The sequence below is a fragment of the Delphinus delphis genome, chromosome 4, assembly GCF_949987515.2.
Source record: "Delphinus delphis chromosome 4, mDelDel1.2, whole genome shotgun sequence".
Lineage (NCBI taxonomy): Eukaryota > Metazoa > Chordata > Mammalia > Artiodactyla > Delphinidae > Delphinus > Delphinus delphis.
The window spans coordinates 47,207,610-47,225,018 of record NC_082686.1 but is presented as its reverse complement, the minus strand read 5'-3'; the positions used below and the strand labels follow the sequence as shown (position 1 = coordinate 47,225,018).

The window sequence follows — 17,409 nt, the reverse complement described above, 5'->3', positions numbered from 1 at the left end:
TGCTAGAGTTTAACCAACATTTAACCACAGTCATTTAATAAGGCACCTGTTCCATGGGTTCAGGTTGCTAGGTGATTAATTGCCCTGAGTCAAGAGGAGAAAACACCATGGAGATTAGTTAAGAGGAAGGGGTTTTCCACTAAAGATGACGGGAATTTATGGAGATAAAGTGGGGAAGTCTGGTGTTACAAGTACCGCAACAAGAAATGAATGCTATTTCAGTCTGTATTGATTATCCTCTTTTGGCTTACTGAAACCAATCTATAGGCCAAGAAACATCGCCATGGATTAATAGTTATGTTACGGTTGAACTAAGTTCCTTAAACTGTATCTGGCAAACACTACCAGGAACTTGGCCTCTTCTGGAAAAGGAGGCAAAAAATAAGCTCTTGTCCATAGCAGAAAGGAAATACAGTACCGTGAAGAACCCACAAATACTACCATTCACGTGTTATGGGATATGGTAAAAAATAAAAAAACAGTCCTGCTGAGCGACAGCCCACTAAATCTATGAAGCCAACTGCAAAGCTGGATGAAGTATGATTCATTCTTTAAAGGGGGATGTTTTCAGCTTTTCCAGTCATGAACATGGGTGACTGCAAGTTGCTTAAAAGAACATGCTGTCATGCTTAAACCTGGGAGAGCTAAGAATAAAATATATTAAGCTTAACCCTCCGGGCCACATAAAATACATACAAGCATTCTCTGGGTTATGAACACCTGACTCGTGAATGTTCCCTCTATATAAAAAGACAATCTACATTCTGCTCAAAAGGATGACACCTGGAGGGCAAGAGTATTTCCAGAGCTACTTAATTTTCCTCAGGCTAGCTAGCCAGGGGCTGCCATGGATATGATAGGGAGGTATTCACCTGGAATCCAAAGTGGGAACCTGGAACACATTTACTAATAAATATCATGTGTTATGTAAAACATAGGCTCCCAGCTAGTCCACAAAAAGCTAGCTGACCCGAAATATAGTTTAAATTCTATACATTTGCAAGAATATTGTTCTCCACTACAGGCTGTAATAATCACATTATATATAAATCTTGTGAGCTATGATATGATTGTGCTACAATATCACCATACTATCACAATTACCTAAATACAGGCTTTCAGCATTATTATGGGTTTAGTAAGTCTCCTTGTGCTAATCTGGGAACCAACTCTCTACTTAATAACTTAATAACATTGTTTCTATTGGGAAATATCTTACAAATGAACCTTTCAAATCTTTTTGCGAGATGGGGAAATTTCTACATTTTGAAGGTTAAAGTATTCACTTTCCTTCTTGCTATAAGAATCCAAATTGCCCTAAAATCTATATAAATTCAGCATTATGCCATGTTTCTTCTATGAGCAAGAGAAACCATAAACAACACAGACTTTAAAAGCATAAAAAACAAAAAAACAAGAAATGGTTATTCACGGAAAGAAGAGACCAGCACACGAGCACACAAGAGAAATGTGGATAGTAAATCTGCCCTCCAGCCCCCTCTGGGGCCAGATCTGGCACCAGACCAGCTCCTCCTTAGTGACTGTACATTTTATGTTGCCCACAACAGAGGATCAAATTGGATGGAACTTTATTTTACCTGAACTCCTAAGTGCCACCTTGTCTCACACCTTTCTAGATGCATAACTTCTTCCTCTACACAGAAAGGGCACTTCATTTATGCACGCTGTGTAATTCACTTAGTTTTTAACCAGTATATCTTTTTCTCCACATTTTTTAAACTAAATTTATTTATTTTTTATTTTTGGCTGCGTTGGGTCTTTGTTGCTGCACACGGGCTTTCTCTAGTTGTGGCGAGCGGGGGCTACTCTGTTGCAGTGCGTGGGCTTCTCATTGCGGTGGCTTCTCTTGTTGTGGAACATGGGCTCTAGGCACGCGGGCTTCAGTAGCTGTGGTGAGCAGGCTTTAGAGCGCAGGCTCAGCAGTTGTGGCGCGCACAGGCTTAGTTGCTCCGCAGCATGTGGGATCTTCCCGGACCAGGGCTCAAACCCGTGTCCCTGCATTGGCAGGCAGATTCTTAACCACCGTGCCACCAGGGAAGCCCTTTTCTTCCATATTAATACCTCCCTAACCAACTCTTAGCTGTAAATTCCCTGAAGCAAGGGATCTGTCTTATTTTTCCATATAGCACTAAACTTTGGATATAATAGCACAGAGAAAAGGAACAAAGTTTACTGGAGCCTAATATATGCTGGTACTATGTTAAATGGCTTTCTTCCCCTCAGATTTGTCTCACTTAACACAGTAGGTATTTAATAAATGAATACTGAATGTTTAGTCACCCAGCTTCAATAAAAAGAAAACTGTAAAGAAACTGATAGAAACATTTGTGGATTCAGTAAAGAGGGAATAAGATTTTTTACCTTCAAAATGCCTTTGGGGTTGGTGGTAAAATCTAACTAAAATATCTATGTATTCTGTGAGGGGTGTTGGTAAACAAAAATTGTTCTCAATTAGCATGGAACTCTATTTTACAGAGATAAGTATAAATCAATTATCTATAGAGCATAAAGACTTGTGGAGAGTCTACAAAATGAACAACACTATTTTGGGGCTTACCATCCAAAAACACCTAGATTCTAAAAATATTGTTACTGGAGATGGAGACATGAAGGCAGAAGGATGTGTCTTTAGAGTCCCCAGATTTCCTCATAGGAACACCTTGAGAGGACAGACACAGAGCATGCTGCATTCATCTAAACAAGGCATTGCCATTCCTAGTCACCTTTGCACACCCCACCCACTTGGTCTTCTTTGGGAACAGCCCATATGCTTTGTTGTATGAAGGCTGACCAAGGCCACGAAACATGAAGACCTGACTTGGGATGAGGGCTGAAAACCTATTCACCCAACTTTTATGGACTTTGAGTTGTTCCCTCCTGAAAATCATCTTCAGAATCTCATTCCCCCACTTCTTAGCTGAGGATAAAGCAAATGCAATATAGTGATAAGGAAAACACAGCACAGACACAAGCAGCTACTGAAACAAACACTTGCACACACAAGCATGCACTCACATCTATCTAACTAATGATATGCAAACAGAAATAATGGTTTCTATGATATTTAAAACAAATTTAGCTACTAAATTATCAAAAAAAGCAAGGATCTGGCAATAAAATATGGTAACATTCCAACAAATAGCCTTAGGCAGGTGACTTGTTTCTCCCAACTAGAAAGTTTAGGCTTTATCAAAATCAGAAAACACTGTCAGCAGAACCCTCAATAATATTTCTATCCGTTGAACCTCTTTAATTTTGTTACTACTTTGTTTCTATTCCAAAACTAGTTTCCATTTTTAAGGGTAAAAGAATGATAGTGAATTAAGAGCAAGGGGAGATAGGAAATAAGTAAGCTTATTATATGAACTTTCTCTAAATTAGAAGTATAGTATAGTGTATGGTATAGAAGGTACACGAAGAACCCAAGCCGGCTTTTGCGTTGAGAGCATTTTTTGAATGCTGTGAACTTAATTTTAGTTTTTATGGCACCATAGGGCACAGAGGACAAAGTCCAGGGCCCTCCCTACCCCACATAAAGTTAGGATTACAAACATCTAAACCATCAGTGTTAAAGGTGACTAAGAAACAAAACCAACCTCCAGGAACAAAAAGGAAAACTACTTTCCTTGAACTGTGGCATTGGGAGAAAGGGAAGAAATAAACTCCACTGAGAATTTATAATAACAAGCTACCCAACATGAGAATTTGCAGCCCAAATTCACACTACCTGGGTGGTCCAAAAACAAAAAATAAAAAGCCTAGAGATTCTGGGCTGACAATACTCCCTGGCACCTGGCAAAAAAAAAAAATCCTCTCTAGAGGAAGCCACCTTCAACCCAGGGTTCAAAGAATTCCCACATATAAAGTCTAAGATGTATGAGTTCATATTAAAAAAAATCCAAAAACACACTAGAAAATAATGCATAATGATTGAAAGCCGGAGAAATCAGAATCAGAACTGTTGATAAAGACATCAGATATTTAAATTATCAGACAGTGTGTAAAACATACTTAATATATGAAAGATAAAAAAGGGGATTGAAATTTCTAGTTAAAAGAGTAACAGACTATAAAAGGCCAAACAAATTAGGAAAGAAAAAAATTGGAAATGAAAAACTATAACTGTAAGATCAGCAATGAGAATTAGTGAACTGGAAGAAAAATCTGAAGAAATAATAAAATGCAGCCTGAAGAGCTAGAGATGGAACAAGCGAAAGAATAGTTGAAGGATATGAAGAACAGAGTAAGAAGGTCTAACATGTGTCTAAGTTTTAAAAGGTAAGGAGACAAAAAATTATTCAGAAGCCATATTTGAGGATTTAACATTGAGAATTTTCTAGAAGTGAGGAAAGAAACCAATTCACACATACAGGAATCTTAATGAAGCCCAGAAAATATAAAATAAAGAACTCTATACTTAAGAATATCATAATGAAATGGCAGAATATCAGAAGACAAAGGAAAAATCACAAAAGCAGCCAGAGAGAAAAGGAATGACAATTAGACTGATGATTGACTTTTCAACATTAACATGGGAAGCCAAAAGTCAGTGGAATATTACTCTCAATGTCCTGACAGAAATGGTGTCAACCTAGAAGTCTATGCACTGTAAAAATCTTCCTAAGAACAAGGGTAAAATATAGACATGTTCAAATAAATAAAAAGAGAGAGTGTGCAAAAAACACACTTCCACTAAAGGAACTTCAAAAGTATGTATTTAGATTGAAGGAAAGTGATCCCAGATGGAAGTATGGAATAAAAGAAGGAATGATGAGTAAAGAAAGTGGTAAATATGTTGGTACATCTAAACAAACACTGACTAAAAGAACAATAATAGGTAATGATAATATCTTGTGGAATTAAAAAAAAGAACTAAAGTATATTTCAACAGTAATATAAAAATTGGGAGGGTATGCTTAAAGTGTTCTGAAGTCCTTAAAGTTTTTGGAGGATTAAAATTGTGATTAGCTTTAGACTTTGAGAATTTAACTTGTGAGGTAGAATGTATAGGTTAATTAATTCCTAACAGAATAGAAATAGTATATGACTTCCAAAGTAGAGAGGGTGAAAATGAATAAAAATAAAATCCAAAAGAAGCCAAGAAATGAGATAAAACAACAGCAAAAAAGGTGGTAAAAAACAGAACCATCAAATAAGATGACAAAAGTAAAACCAAATACATCAATAATCACTGTAACATAGACTAAATACATTAAAAGACAAAGATTGTCAGATTGGATTAAAACAGTTCTAACAATAATAATAATTCCCAACTGTATGCTGTTCATAAGTGACTCAAACATAAGAATATAGCAAAACTGAAAGTAAAAGTTTGGAAAAGAGACATCATCAAGCAACCACTAACCAAAAGAAAGGTTATACAACTATGTTAATATGAGACAAAAGGGACCTTAAGGTGGAAAGCGTCTATAAAGAGTCACTATATAATGTGAAAAGATTCCATTTTCTAGGAATAGTTTGAACTTACATGCACATAAAAATATGGTCTCTAATAACTATAGCAAGAATTGACAGAAACACAAGGACAGACTAATCCACCACCACAGCGGAAGAGTCTAACACACCTCTTAAGTCATTAATAAATCAAGCAGGCAAAACTCAGCAAGGTTACAGAAGATTTTAACAACATAATAAGCAAGGTTTATTTGTAGTGAAGATGATGTTCTTAACTCCTACAGAATATACATTCTCTTTAAGCAGATAGGGAACTTGTACAAAAACTAAACACAGTGGGACCATAAAGCAAATCATAACAAACTTCGAAAGGCAGATAACAACTGACCATATTTTCTGACTATAACGTAATCAGTGACAAAAAGATCTCTCCCTCCTGCCCCAAATATATGCTTAAAAATTAAGAAGCACAACTTTAAATAACTCATGAGCCAAAGAGAGGGATCAAAGCCCAATAAAACCACGGGGAAAAAAGAAACAAACTAAAGTCCTTAGCAAAGCTATTTTTTGTACTGAAATTTATGAAATCTCAGAACTGACTCAATGAAGACAATCACAGAATTTCTTTTCCCTGGAAGTTGAAAAGTGAAGATAAAAGTGTCTGTCTCAACAAAAAGCATTCTGAGAAGATTCTCTTCTCAACTTTACCTTCCACAATCAGTAAATAAAATTGCTGATAGCTAAGTACTTAAGAAGGTGAACCTAAAACATAAAGAACCTCCTCCAGTGTAAGTAATGGATCAAACAGGTACCTCTGCAAAGGACATTATCAAAACGAACAAACAAACCAATTCATTCGGCAAGTCATTCATTCATATTCAGAGTTTGTGTGTATGATATGAGCAGCCTTGGGAGATCTTTACCCAGCTACCAACTTTTTCTCTGAGGAGAAGCTTTGATAAATCATAATTACTTATCAAGTAAATGGCTCAAGAGAGCCATTCTTTTAATAAAGCTAAAAGAAATTCTCCTGCTTAAGTAAAACATTATACATCTATTTTATTTTGATTCTCAGAAAAGACCTTTAAAACTTTTCACTAGAGGCTACTCCACACCCTCACTTGTCCAAGAATTATACCTAAAAGAAGCATTAACATACGAATGTATAACGAGGCTGGAGTATTCCTAATTCTATTTTATGGATATTGCAGCTCAATATGCAACTGAAAAGAAACTTTCCAACAAAGCCACTTAAAACTGCTTTCAGTATGTTACTCAAATGCTCAAAAGCTGCCAATGGCATCCTACTGTCTACATTAAGTTAAAACCCCCACTGCTTGAATTTTAAGACCCATTTATAGTCTGGCCCCATCCTTTGCGACCACTCTCTCCTCCAGGGCTGCAATGTATACCACTTGTACAACTGTCTGCAGGGGCCCCATACTGCTCAACAAGAGCCAGTCAGTGACTACAGTCAATCCAGGGTCCCTTTGCTCTGCCATTCTCCTTCCTGGAATTACATACTCACCCTTCAAGGTCCAGATGAACCTTATCTTCTGTTATGAAGACCACCCAGATATTTCTAAGTCTAACTGATACTTTTGTAAAAATTCTTACTTCACCAAACTCAGCATCCCAATTTCATATTAATTGGTTTTTGGCTTTTGTTTATTTGTTTCTTCTATCTACCCATCAAAATCTAGGCAGGGTCATGCTTTATACTCTCTACCCCCGTCACCATGAACTTAGCACAGTGATAAATACTCACAGAAGGTGCTCAACAAATATATGTTGAGTGCTTCTTAAAAGAACATGGCGGATGCAGACTAGGCCTAACTTCTTTATGCCTATAAGTCATCACAAGAGCGCCCCCCCAACAGTATTCCCTTTGATATCCCACATCCTTCAATTTAGAAGGGAAAATGTAATATCTTTTTCATTCGCTCAATTCCATTCCAGTGAGCAAGTATCATGAACAAAGGTTAATTTTTTTCAAGATTTTTCATCATATTTTCTCACTGGCACTACCTAATTGGAGAACACAGGCCCTTTCATCCCATCAGGAGCATAAAAATTCTTCAATGTTGTACATGCGAAAGCCATGCATCAGCTGCCAACCCCCCTCCCATCCATCTTGCTACTAACACATTGGCATAAATGACTGATGATAATCCTCATTCACAAAAAGTGCTATTAGTTGTTGAAGGTCACAATGACTGGACAAAAAGAGAACACATATAGCCTTTGGGAAGTAGATTTCCATTCCTGATCTAAAAATTTGAATTTTATTATTGTTCATTTCCCCTTGTAGTTGTTAGTGAGCATACATAAAAGCCTGAATGTGTACTTGTGTAGCATGTAGTGTATGTGTGGTTATGAGCAAAAAGGAGGGAAGAAAGAGGAAGAGAGTTAGACATATGTTCCACAATGTTTCAGCAAACAACAGCCATAGTTAGAGGATGGATGGATGGATGGAAAGAGTCTAATTTTAACCAAAAGTCAGTCAGCACCTATCAGAGGTGAGGCAACACCTCAGCCATTTTCATATTTTGAGTCTACTGATATACTAAAAAGAGGAAATGAAATGCCAATGTAAGTTCATGAACTCATGCTAATTTTATTTTTTTATTTTAAAAATCATTTATTTATTTTATCTTTGCATTGGGTTTTCGTTGCTGCACGTGGGCTTTCTCTAGTTGCGGTAAGCAGGGGCTACTCTTCATTGCGGTATGTGGGCTTCTCATTGAGGTAGCTTCTCTTGTTCTGGAGCATGGGCTCTAGGTGTGCAGGCTTTAGTAGTTGTGGTGCACAGGCTCAGTAGTTGTGGCTCGCAGGCTCTAGAGCACAGGCTCAGTGGTTGTGGCGCACGGGCTTAGTTGCTCCGTGGCATGTGGGATCTTCTTCCTGGACCAGGGATCGAACCCGTGTCCCCTGCATTGGCAGGCGGATTCTTAACCACTGCACCACCAGGGAAGTCCCGTGCTAATTTTAAATACTTGCATTTAGCAAAGAACTTTGAATTTTTGTATTGAAAGATAAGGTAATGAAATATAATTGAGCTATTCATAGGTTTTGAAAATTAATTTATAGAATATTCTAAGTGGCACAGACTAGTAATGAGACAAATAAGCAATCTTATTATAAACTTATCATTTCTGTCAATCTTATCAGAGTATATCAGCACTTGGAGATAAATCTCAGAGTCCAAATTTGAGGTCACTCAGAGTCGACACCAGTGACGACTCTCCAGATTCTCAGTGTGAATAAGTGAGCTGGAACATGGACATTCTGGCATCACTAGGGCAAGAGCCATTCATGGTAACTGAAAATTGATTCTATGTGTTTCAGAACTAAACTGGATCAGTCTTCATTAGAACTGACTATATTTAAAAAGAAACCAGCTCTATTTTAAGTTATGTTTTGCCAAGAGTCAAGTGTTAGGAAGAAACTCTGCCCCTGCAGTTTTTACTCCTCAAGTCCTCAGGCTGTCAGAGCACTATCATGACAGGCTTTTCCCTACCTGCACGATTAAATACACCCCCATGGGGAAATTTCCCTAGCAAATAATATTTGTGATCAAGGAAATTACAGAAACTTGATTAAATGGAAGAAAGAATAGTTTCCACATCAAGACTTAATCAGTATCATGTTGATTTAAAAAGTACAAGGCCAAAATCTATCACTGCAAATATCCTGCACACACTATCCTGCACACATACTTGCCTCCATGGATATGAAATAAATGGCACATAAAATGGACCAAAAGCTAACAGTCAATGAGTGGGAGTAGTGTGTACATGATCATCATCTCTTTTTCTTGCTGGATCCAAAGCACTTCTTTGAAGTCATTTCCTCATTCAGCAGGTTTGTGGAATGCCCACTATGTGCAGGGCATTGTGCTTGTCCTCAGATAGAATCTCACAGAGAGGGAAGGAGGTTTGAAAGATCAAGGTAGAGGGCTGGGCAGAATAATCACCACATATTAGGCTCTCAATAAATGACAGCAATTCTTTTCCCTTCCCTTCCCACTCCTTAAATCTTCTTTGAACCATGAAACTTAAGTCAGAGGGATTTTAAGAAGATATTTGATAGGATTCTTAAATCTTTGTCATAATCTGAAAAGATTAAAGAACATACAGATTCAGAAGTTGGCAATAAATGAAAACAGTTTAAAACACAGTATGGTAGGATTTTTAAGTGATCCTTTCAATATGATTTCTATTACTGTTACTGTTGTTTTGATGCTTATAGTGACGTAAATAATTAGAGAAGGAGAGAAGACAGAAGGAGGAAAGAGAAGAGGGAAGGGAGGGAGGAGAAGAGAAAAGAGAGAGAAGAAACTGTACAAAGCAGAAACACTTCAGAGTTCTGCAGCAGAAAAGGCATCACACACTGGCCTGAGCTCTGCCCCATCTGCGTGTCCCTGAACAGGCTACTGCACAGCCTGAGTTTCAGTTTCAGTTATTCAGTTATAAGATGAGGGAAGCTGACCAGGTGATCTCCAAGATCCATTCGCACTCTACTATCCCATGGTGCAAGCATAATGAAGTAGGTGGCAGATAGGAGAGATACAAAGTTCTATGACTCCAGGCTTAGTACTGTTTACCCCCAAGACCAAATTTTACTACAAGACACTGAGTGTGATTTCTACCAGAGGTTGCTGAAGTCAGTCTGCAATTCAAACCCTGGTGCCACTCTTCACTTCCTCTGTGATCTTTCACAGGTTACTTCACCTCTCTGTTCCTCAGTTATCTATCCCACTGGGTCATTATGTGGATCAAAGTTGGTATTATATGTAAAGCATACAGTTCATGGCATCCATTAAACAATAAATGTGTTATATATTATTGTTGTTATTATAACAAAGATATAATATAAACAAAACCAACAAAGGATAGAAGTGATTAACCCAGATTATCACAGGAGCAGTGCATGATGAAAATACTTAGGTGTGTGGTTGTTCATTAGGAGGCTGGTGATCAGTAAGCTCAATGACACAGTAGTTTGATGTGGTTGCCTAAAATGCTACGAAAAATTAAGGTTTACACACACACTCACACACACACATACATAGAGAGTCTATAAGTCTATAAAGGGGAAGTAACTATACTCGGAAGTAACTTGTTCATTCTGAGCACCAAACCATTAGACACAGGGTGTGAAAGGACTGAAATTATATCAAATAGGAACACCTGATGATTGAGGACAAGCTGTCTTCAAATATTTAAAAAACTGTCATGTCAAAGCAATGTATTTGTTCAGTATGGCTCCACAGAAAGATCAGGAATGTCAGTGGAAGTCAGAGGAAGCCAATTTTTAGTTCGGAATGTAATGGACTTGTTGAGGAAGTAACAAATCGCTGGAGCTCTTCAGCTCTGACTAATGACAACTTGACTGTGTATGTACCAACTCCCAGAAGAACGGTGAAATTCTCACTGGAGAGATATTTCAATTTAAGGGTGAACACAAGACTTTTGACCTCCCTCCCGAACTTGAACCTGTATTTTATGATGTAAATTGGATGCCTAGTGGCATAAATTATAAAAGGATTTCTCATATACAGAATAACCAATTGGCAAGCATGCAAGACAATGTTGTTAAGTGACAGAATTAATATTAAAAGCTCAGATCTCTCCATTAAATTTTTGACCAGAGTTGTCAACCCATTACCAACCTTGGTGGCTTGAGTTGATTACCAGATCTTTAATTTAAAAGAAATGCAACAGGGCTTCCCTGGTGTTGCAGTGGTTAAGAATCCGCCTGCCAATGCAGGGGACATGGGTTTGAGCCCTGGTCCGGGAAGATCCCACATGCCACGGAGCAACTAAGCCTGTGCACCACAACTACTGAGCCTGTGCTCTAGAGCCTGCAAGCCACAACTACTGAGCCCATGTGCCACAACTACTGAAGCCCGCACACCTAGAGCCCGTACTCTGCAACAAGAGAAGCCACCTTAGTGAGAGGCCTGCGCACCGCAACAAAGAGCAGCCCCAGCTCACTGCAACTAAAATGAAAGCCCGCGCATAGCAACTAAGACCCAACGCAGCCAAAAAAAAAAAAAAAAAAAAAAAAAGATAAATAAATTTTTAAAAATAAATAAAAGAAATGCAACAAAAATATTGCATTTTTAATCCATAAAGTGGATAACTTGCTCATTAATGTTCCAAATTAGTTCCGTGGTTAGTATAAACCTAGGTACATTACACTAATATTAATTAGGATTTCAGACACATTCTTTTTGACAGTTCTAATCACATTGTTTAATTAGCCATTTTTGATTTTTCAAGTTTCCCAGCAGAGACATGCAGACCCATAAAACATAGTGGCTGGATCAGCAATGTACTGTTTGACCTTGGGGCAAGTCCTTTTAACCTCTCCAAGATCCAACTATCTCATCTACTTAAAAAGGGAGAACAAAGAGTGGTAATAAGGAGCGTAGATGTTTTTTAAGGCCTTTTACACTATAAAATGTGATTTTATAAAATGATTATCCTTCGTAATAAAACTCAAAGCACATTTCTTATTTCTTAATTTGTTCGTCATTTTTCCCAGTGGAGACATCTTTAGCCATAATGTAGGGAAGTGAAGCATTTAGTCTATAAAACCATCACTGACTGCTCTGTGAGATAGTTTTATTCTGTCTTTCTGGGGTTTTGAAAAAGTTGCCTGACTGAGGGAAAGGATTTTACAACTAGAAGCCACCTTCATATCAAGTAATAATCAACTATAAATAATGGACAAAGCAGAATCAGGGACAGGAGGGAAGAGCATAAAATGTCTCTTTCATAAAAATAACCTTAGAATGAACCATTTTACTCTCACTTTTTTTTTTTTACTTCCTAAATGCTTTATTTCCTTAGGCCTTCTAGATCCATTTCAATGAGTTTATATGATTAACAGTTTATCCTCATGCATTGTTATATTTGAGTTTCCAATGATAAAAGAAAACATAAATTCAACTCACCCATCTGTTTCACCCTTAGTTGGCCAACTATTCCAATAACATCCTAGACTGTCCCAATGACTTCCAACTAAAAAAACCTGTTCAATTGTACTTTATTTATTTTATTTTTGGCTGCGTTGGGTCTTTGTCACTGCGCGCAGGCTTTCTCTAGTGGAGGTGAGCGGGGTCTACTCTTCGTTGTGGTGCGCGGGCTTCTCATTGCTGTGGCTTCTCTTGTTGCAGAGCACGGGCTCTAGGCACATGGGCTTCAGCAGTTGTGGCTCGCGGGCTCTAGAGCGCAGGCTCAGTAGTTGTGGCACATGGGCTTAGTTGCTCTGCAGCTTGTGGGATCTTCTCAGACCAGGGATCAAACCCGTGTCGACTGCATTGGCAGGTGGATTCTTAACCACTGCGCCACCACGGAAGTCCCCAATTGTACTTTGAACCCATAGGTCTTCCTCCTTTATATTTAGCCTGAAATCAAGCTCCACAACTATACAGAAAAAGCTGTCAGAGTAGTTTCTTTTAAAACGCATTACTTAAAAAAGACATGGAATACCAACTAGTTTACAAGGTCCCTTTAAAAAAAATGGATTGAACAAAGTATTAAGAACAATCTGTACTTGCAAGGGACAAAGAAGATGACCTAATAGGTCTCTTCCATCTAATTTCTGTGATTCAAGGATTTTTTTTTACTCTTGCAGCAATACTTGTGAGTTCAACAATTTCACAAAACTATTATTAGTTACCAAGGAAACACAAAATGTTTGCAGGAATAAATAAGCAAATGGACTGGACCTAAATAGCAGGCTTTTCCTGCTTCTCATTTAATAATCTTATGGTGATGTCATATTATCAATCCTTCATTCTCCCCAAGTCATTCTGCTCACCTACTGGCATGCTCACTAGAGTCCTATAGTCAACTCATAGCATCCCACGTAAACCAAGAATAGGAGGTCTCTGATCAACAGAAAAGTCTCCATTAAATATGGACTTCCTTGTTTCATTTGTTAAAGAAAAACCATGGTGATGTCAGTGGTTGGCTTTATGACCACCATTTCTAGGGAAAATATGCAAATATATGCTTTTAAATGACCCGATAGCTACAGAAAAGCCAGGAACATTAATATAAAAAGGTAAAAAGAAACAATACACAATTATGGCCCAAAGTATGAAAACAATTATGCTTTACAAATGCTTAGAAAAAGACCAAAAGGAAACATAGTACATGGAATTGTTAATAGTTGGCAGTATTCATGTGGTAGAACTAGTTGTAAAATGTCTTTTTGACTTTTCTGCATTTTCCAAATTATGACATGGGCACTGAACTATTTTTAAGTTAATTTTTAAAGCCACAAAATAGCATTCATTTTAATGTTAATAAAGGGCTTCCCATTCCCTAACATTACCACTGACACTGTTGCTATCAGCCCAAGTTAACTCTCAAGGGGATTGGTACCTTTATAAAATCAAAGTCTGCTAAAGTAAGAATAGGAATAGTTGAGGAGCCTCTGGAAACGTCAAGGACTATGGAGGCCTGGGACAGGAGATCTGGGCTGCAGGTAAGAGTGAGACAGTCTGTATGTAAATTCAAATTCACTACAGCCCATTAACTGCTGGTTAAGCTCTCGGTGCGCAGTGTAAGTGCTGTGCTGCCTGGGGATGTGGTATATTTCATGAAGGCATTTATGTGTACAGAGCGAGGCAGATATCACCTGGGGAACAGAAAGAAGAATGAAAGGAAGAGGTAGGTTAGAAAACTGATTGTCCCTGGCATGGAGAGAAGCTGCTTTCACCCTCAGACTTTCCTTTTGGTTCTATGTTCCACAGTTGCCCACCTGTGGTGCTCAGTCTCTTTAGCCTTCCTCCAAAATTGTGTAGAAGCAGAGAAGTGATCAGTTCCACATCTACAGCAGGCTTGCCCAATGCTCAGAGGCAAAGCCGTTTTTCAAGAAGTCTGTGCATGAGATGTTAGAATGTTCTGTCAGGAGGAATATCTTAGCACCAAAGGCTCACACTCTGGCCAATCCAACTACCGGCTGATGCAATGAAGGACCACAGCATTCTGCCTCTCCCCATGCCATACTGGATCTATATCCCCTCTCTGTTCAGCTTCTCATAACAGCACCACGCTCATAATAAGAATTGCTGTTTTTCTTTGCATGTTATAGTGTTTCCACATATACTCTTTTAGAGGCAAAGGAGCAAACATGTCACATGGCAAGTGAGTGTTACCATCCCAAAGCTTGCAGCAGAGCTTCCAGAGAGCAGTGCACACTGCCACTTACCTGATGAAAGAACCAATAGTAAAAATTGTGGGCGGCTCTAGAAAAGGTTCAGCTAATTATGAATACTGCTTCTCTGGCACTTATTCAGATGACCAAAAGACTTTACCAGTCACAAGAAGAAACAAAGGCAGGGAGACAGGACAAGAAAGAAAATAAGAGCAGTCACTTCACAAAGAGAAACTGGCTCTGACATGCTTAGTAACACATTAATGTTATTTTAAAACAGTTAAATAATTGTGGACACTACTACTAACATTGGTTGCTGTGGCCATTGTAATAACCTCCTGGCAATAGCTTAAACCATGGGAAACTGCTGATATTCAACTGTTTTGGGCTATCTAACAAAAGAGACCTCATACCATTCAATCAAATGGATACATCCTAGTTTCCAGCCTTGTCACCTACAAACCCTTCTTCTGCATTAGAAAGCAATTAGCTTGGTAGAAAAATTCCTTTGTGCCATTTCCAAATGATAACTTAAAACTATTGCTGATTTAGATCATAAATTCAGCTTACTAGTTGTAGAAAGGACTTTTATTTGCAGGTATACTTATTTGCAGGTATACTTATATTCTCATTATAAAATGAGAAGAGTCATATAGCAACTGGATAGTAAAATTTTCAGTAAAAAGGGAAGTAAAACTTTTTCAGCCAAGACTGAGGCACAATGGTCATAACTCTATTCTTTTCATAATAAATATATGTCAGAAGCTAAGAGAACAAAAATTGCATTGCAAAGAGAATGTTGATAGGAAAAGGAAAGCAGATAAAAATCTACTCATGTGGCCAGTGGAGCACAATGCCAATGGCTGGCTGGAGTGTTCAATACAAGACCCAGGGTGCCCTTGTGTCAGTTAGATAAAGATTCCGCTTCTTCAAGACCTTTGACTTTCATCTGTTGGAAAATTTTTATAATATTCTATCTTTATTAGAACATGTTGCCAACATCCTCAAGAAAACGATCTTAGTAAATATACAAATCCACAATGTCTCCAATGTAAACAACACTCCCTAGGGTTATTCGGCACACAGTCAGGGTGGCTCTGGTGTGTGGCCTACGAAGAGTGTGAGTTTTAGTTCTCCTAGTTCAACATCAGTCTGAAAAATAAAGACACAAACTTCTCAGTTAAATCAGAATATTTCTTTACTAGCAACACCTCTGAGAGATTCTGAGCAAATCCTTAACAGAAGACAAGACTAAGGCTGTATATATAATAACACTGGTTCAATTTTTTGCTTTCATTACTTTACCAGCAGTATGACCTTGGTCAAGCAATTTTACCCTTCCAAATGTGTTTCATCATCTGAAAAGTATGGATAAAACCACCTCAAAATGTGTTATGCAGATTAAATGATGGGAGTGCATGTAGAGCATTAAGCACAGTGACTGGTATGAACTAAAAGCTCAACAAATGAGAGTTATTATTGATTCCTGAAGAGAGTGGCCACATACCATGACCTCAGCTGGAACGCTGAGTCATAGCTGTTTCAGAGGCCAGTGCTTCAGCGAGTTAAGAGCACAGGCAAGGAACTCGGAAGTAGGAGTACTAATCTTCTTTTCTCTTGCTTCGAGAACCCTAGACAAGTCTTTTAGCCATTTAACTTCTCTAGTCTTCAGTTACTTCACCTAAAGAAAAGGAGGAAATAATACTGACATATTTTACAGGGAAACTGGGAAGTCAAAAGCATGAACATAAATGCAAAGCATGAGTACAAAAGTATAAGAAAGAAATAAACGGTAGTGTCAAATGTTAGGAAGCCTCTGTATCCATCAGAGGGGAAAGGAGGCAGAACAAGTTACAAAAATGCTAGCTTTGGGTAGAGGTGCTTTATGTTACCAGTTTGGAGCTGAGATTCAGGTGTTTATGCTTCATGCAACTTTCATAACAGTCATTTTATCTCACTTGTAATAAATCAAAGCTAGTATAAAAATCTCAAAGGATATTTAATCAGTACAAGGCAAGCATAGGAGACTAAAAATATTTAAATACACTTCATAAGTGTATTTAACAAACCAACATCTAAAATGTTAATACGAAACTGCAAATCAAATATTAAAACTTAAGTTCAGCTGAAGAGTATAATCATTCACTTCTCTTAAAACAGTATATACAAAAAGCAGGGGTTAGTTTAATACACATCTCAGTAGACAGGTAGAGTGATCTGAAAGAACTGTTAAAGTGAGCCCACAGTTTATTAAAGATGATACATGTTTATTTTTGTGCCCTGCATCTTTTCGCCATGTCATTTTTGCTAACTATAAATTCTCTGCAACCAGTCTTTCTCTACTCCACACTAAAGAAAAGAAACAGGCAGACTATTTTCATTATTTCTGTTTGACAAAACATATGGAAACAATAATTCTACAGACATGTACATTATAATAGGAAGCAATCCTATTTTAATGTAATTTTAAAAATTAAATAGACTCAAGTTATTTAAACTACTCAGTTTATTTGAAACTCACAAATGAGGCAGCCACGTCTCTAATTTACTTAGCAGATTCATATAGTTGGCTAGGACTTTAGAGATTACTTCTCTTATTGCTGTGCAAAGCAATTAGGAGGCTAATTCTCATTTACAAAAAAAAGTATTTATACAAGTAAATCTGCCCCCTAGTAAAGGGTAACAGGCTTAATTCAGTCATATTTCGTCAGTTTCTTTTTTCTTCTCAGGTCTTTTTTATTTTGTTTTATTTTGTGTGCTGGTAGAAAAGAACAGATGAATTAAAACTGATTCTAA

General features: G+C 37.7%; 1 protein-coding gene across 3 annotated transcripts in view; it reads right to left on the bottom strand.

Moving 5' to 3' along the window:
• CMSS1 (cms1 ribosomal small subunit homolog) overlaps positions 1 to 17,409 on the bottom strand; it is a 383,527-nt gene that overhangs the window by 308,181 nt on the left and 57,937 nt on the right. The gene's annotated exons all lie outside the window — the stretch shown is intronic.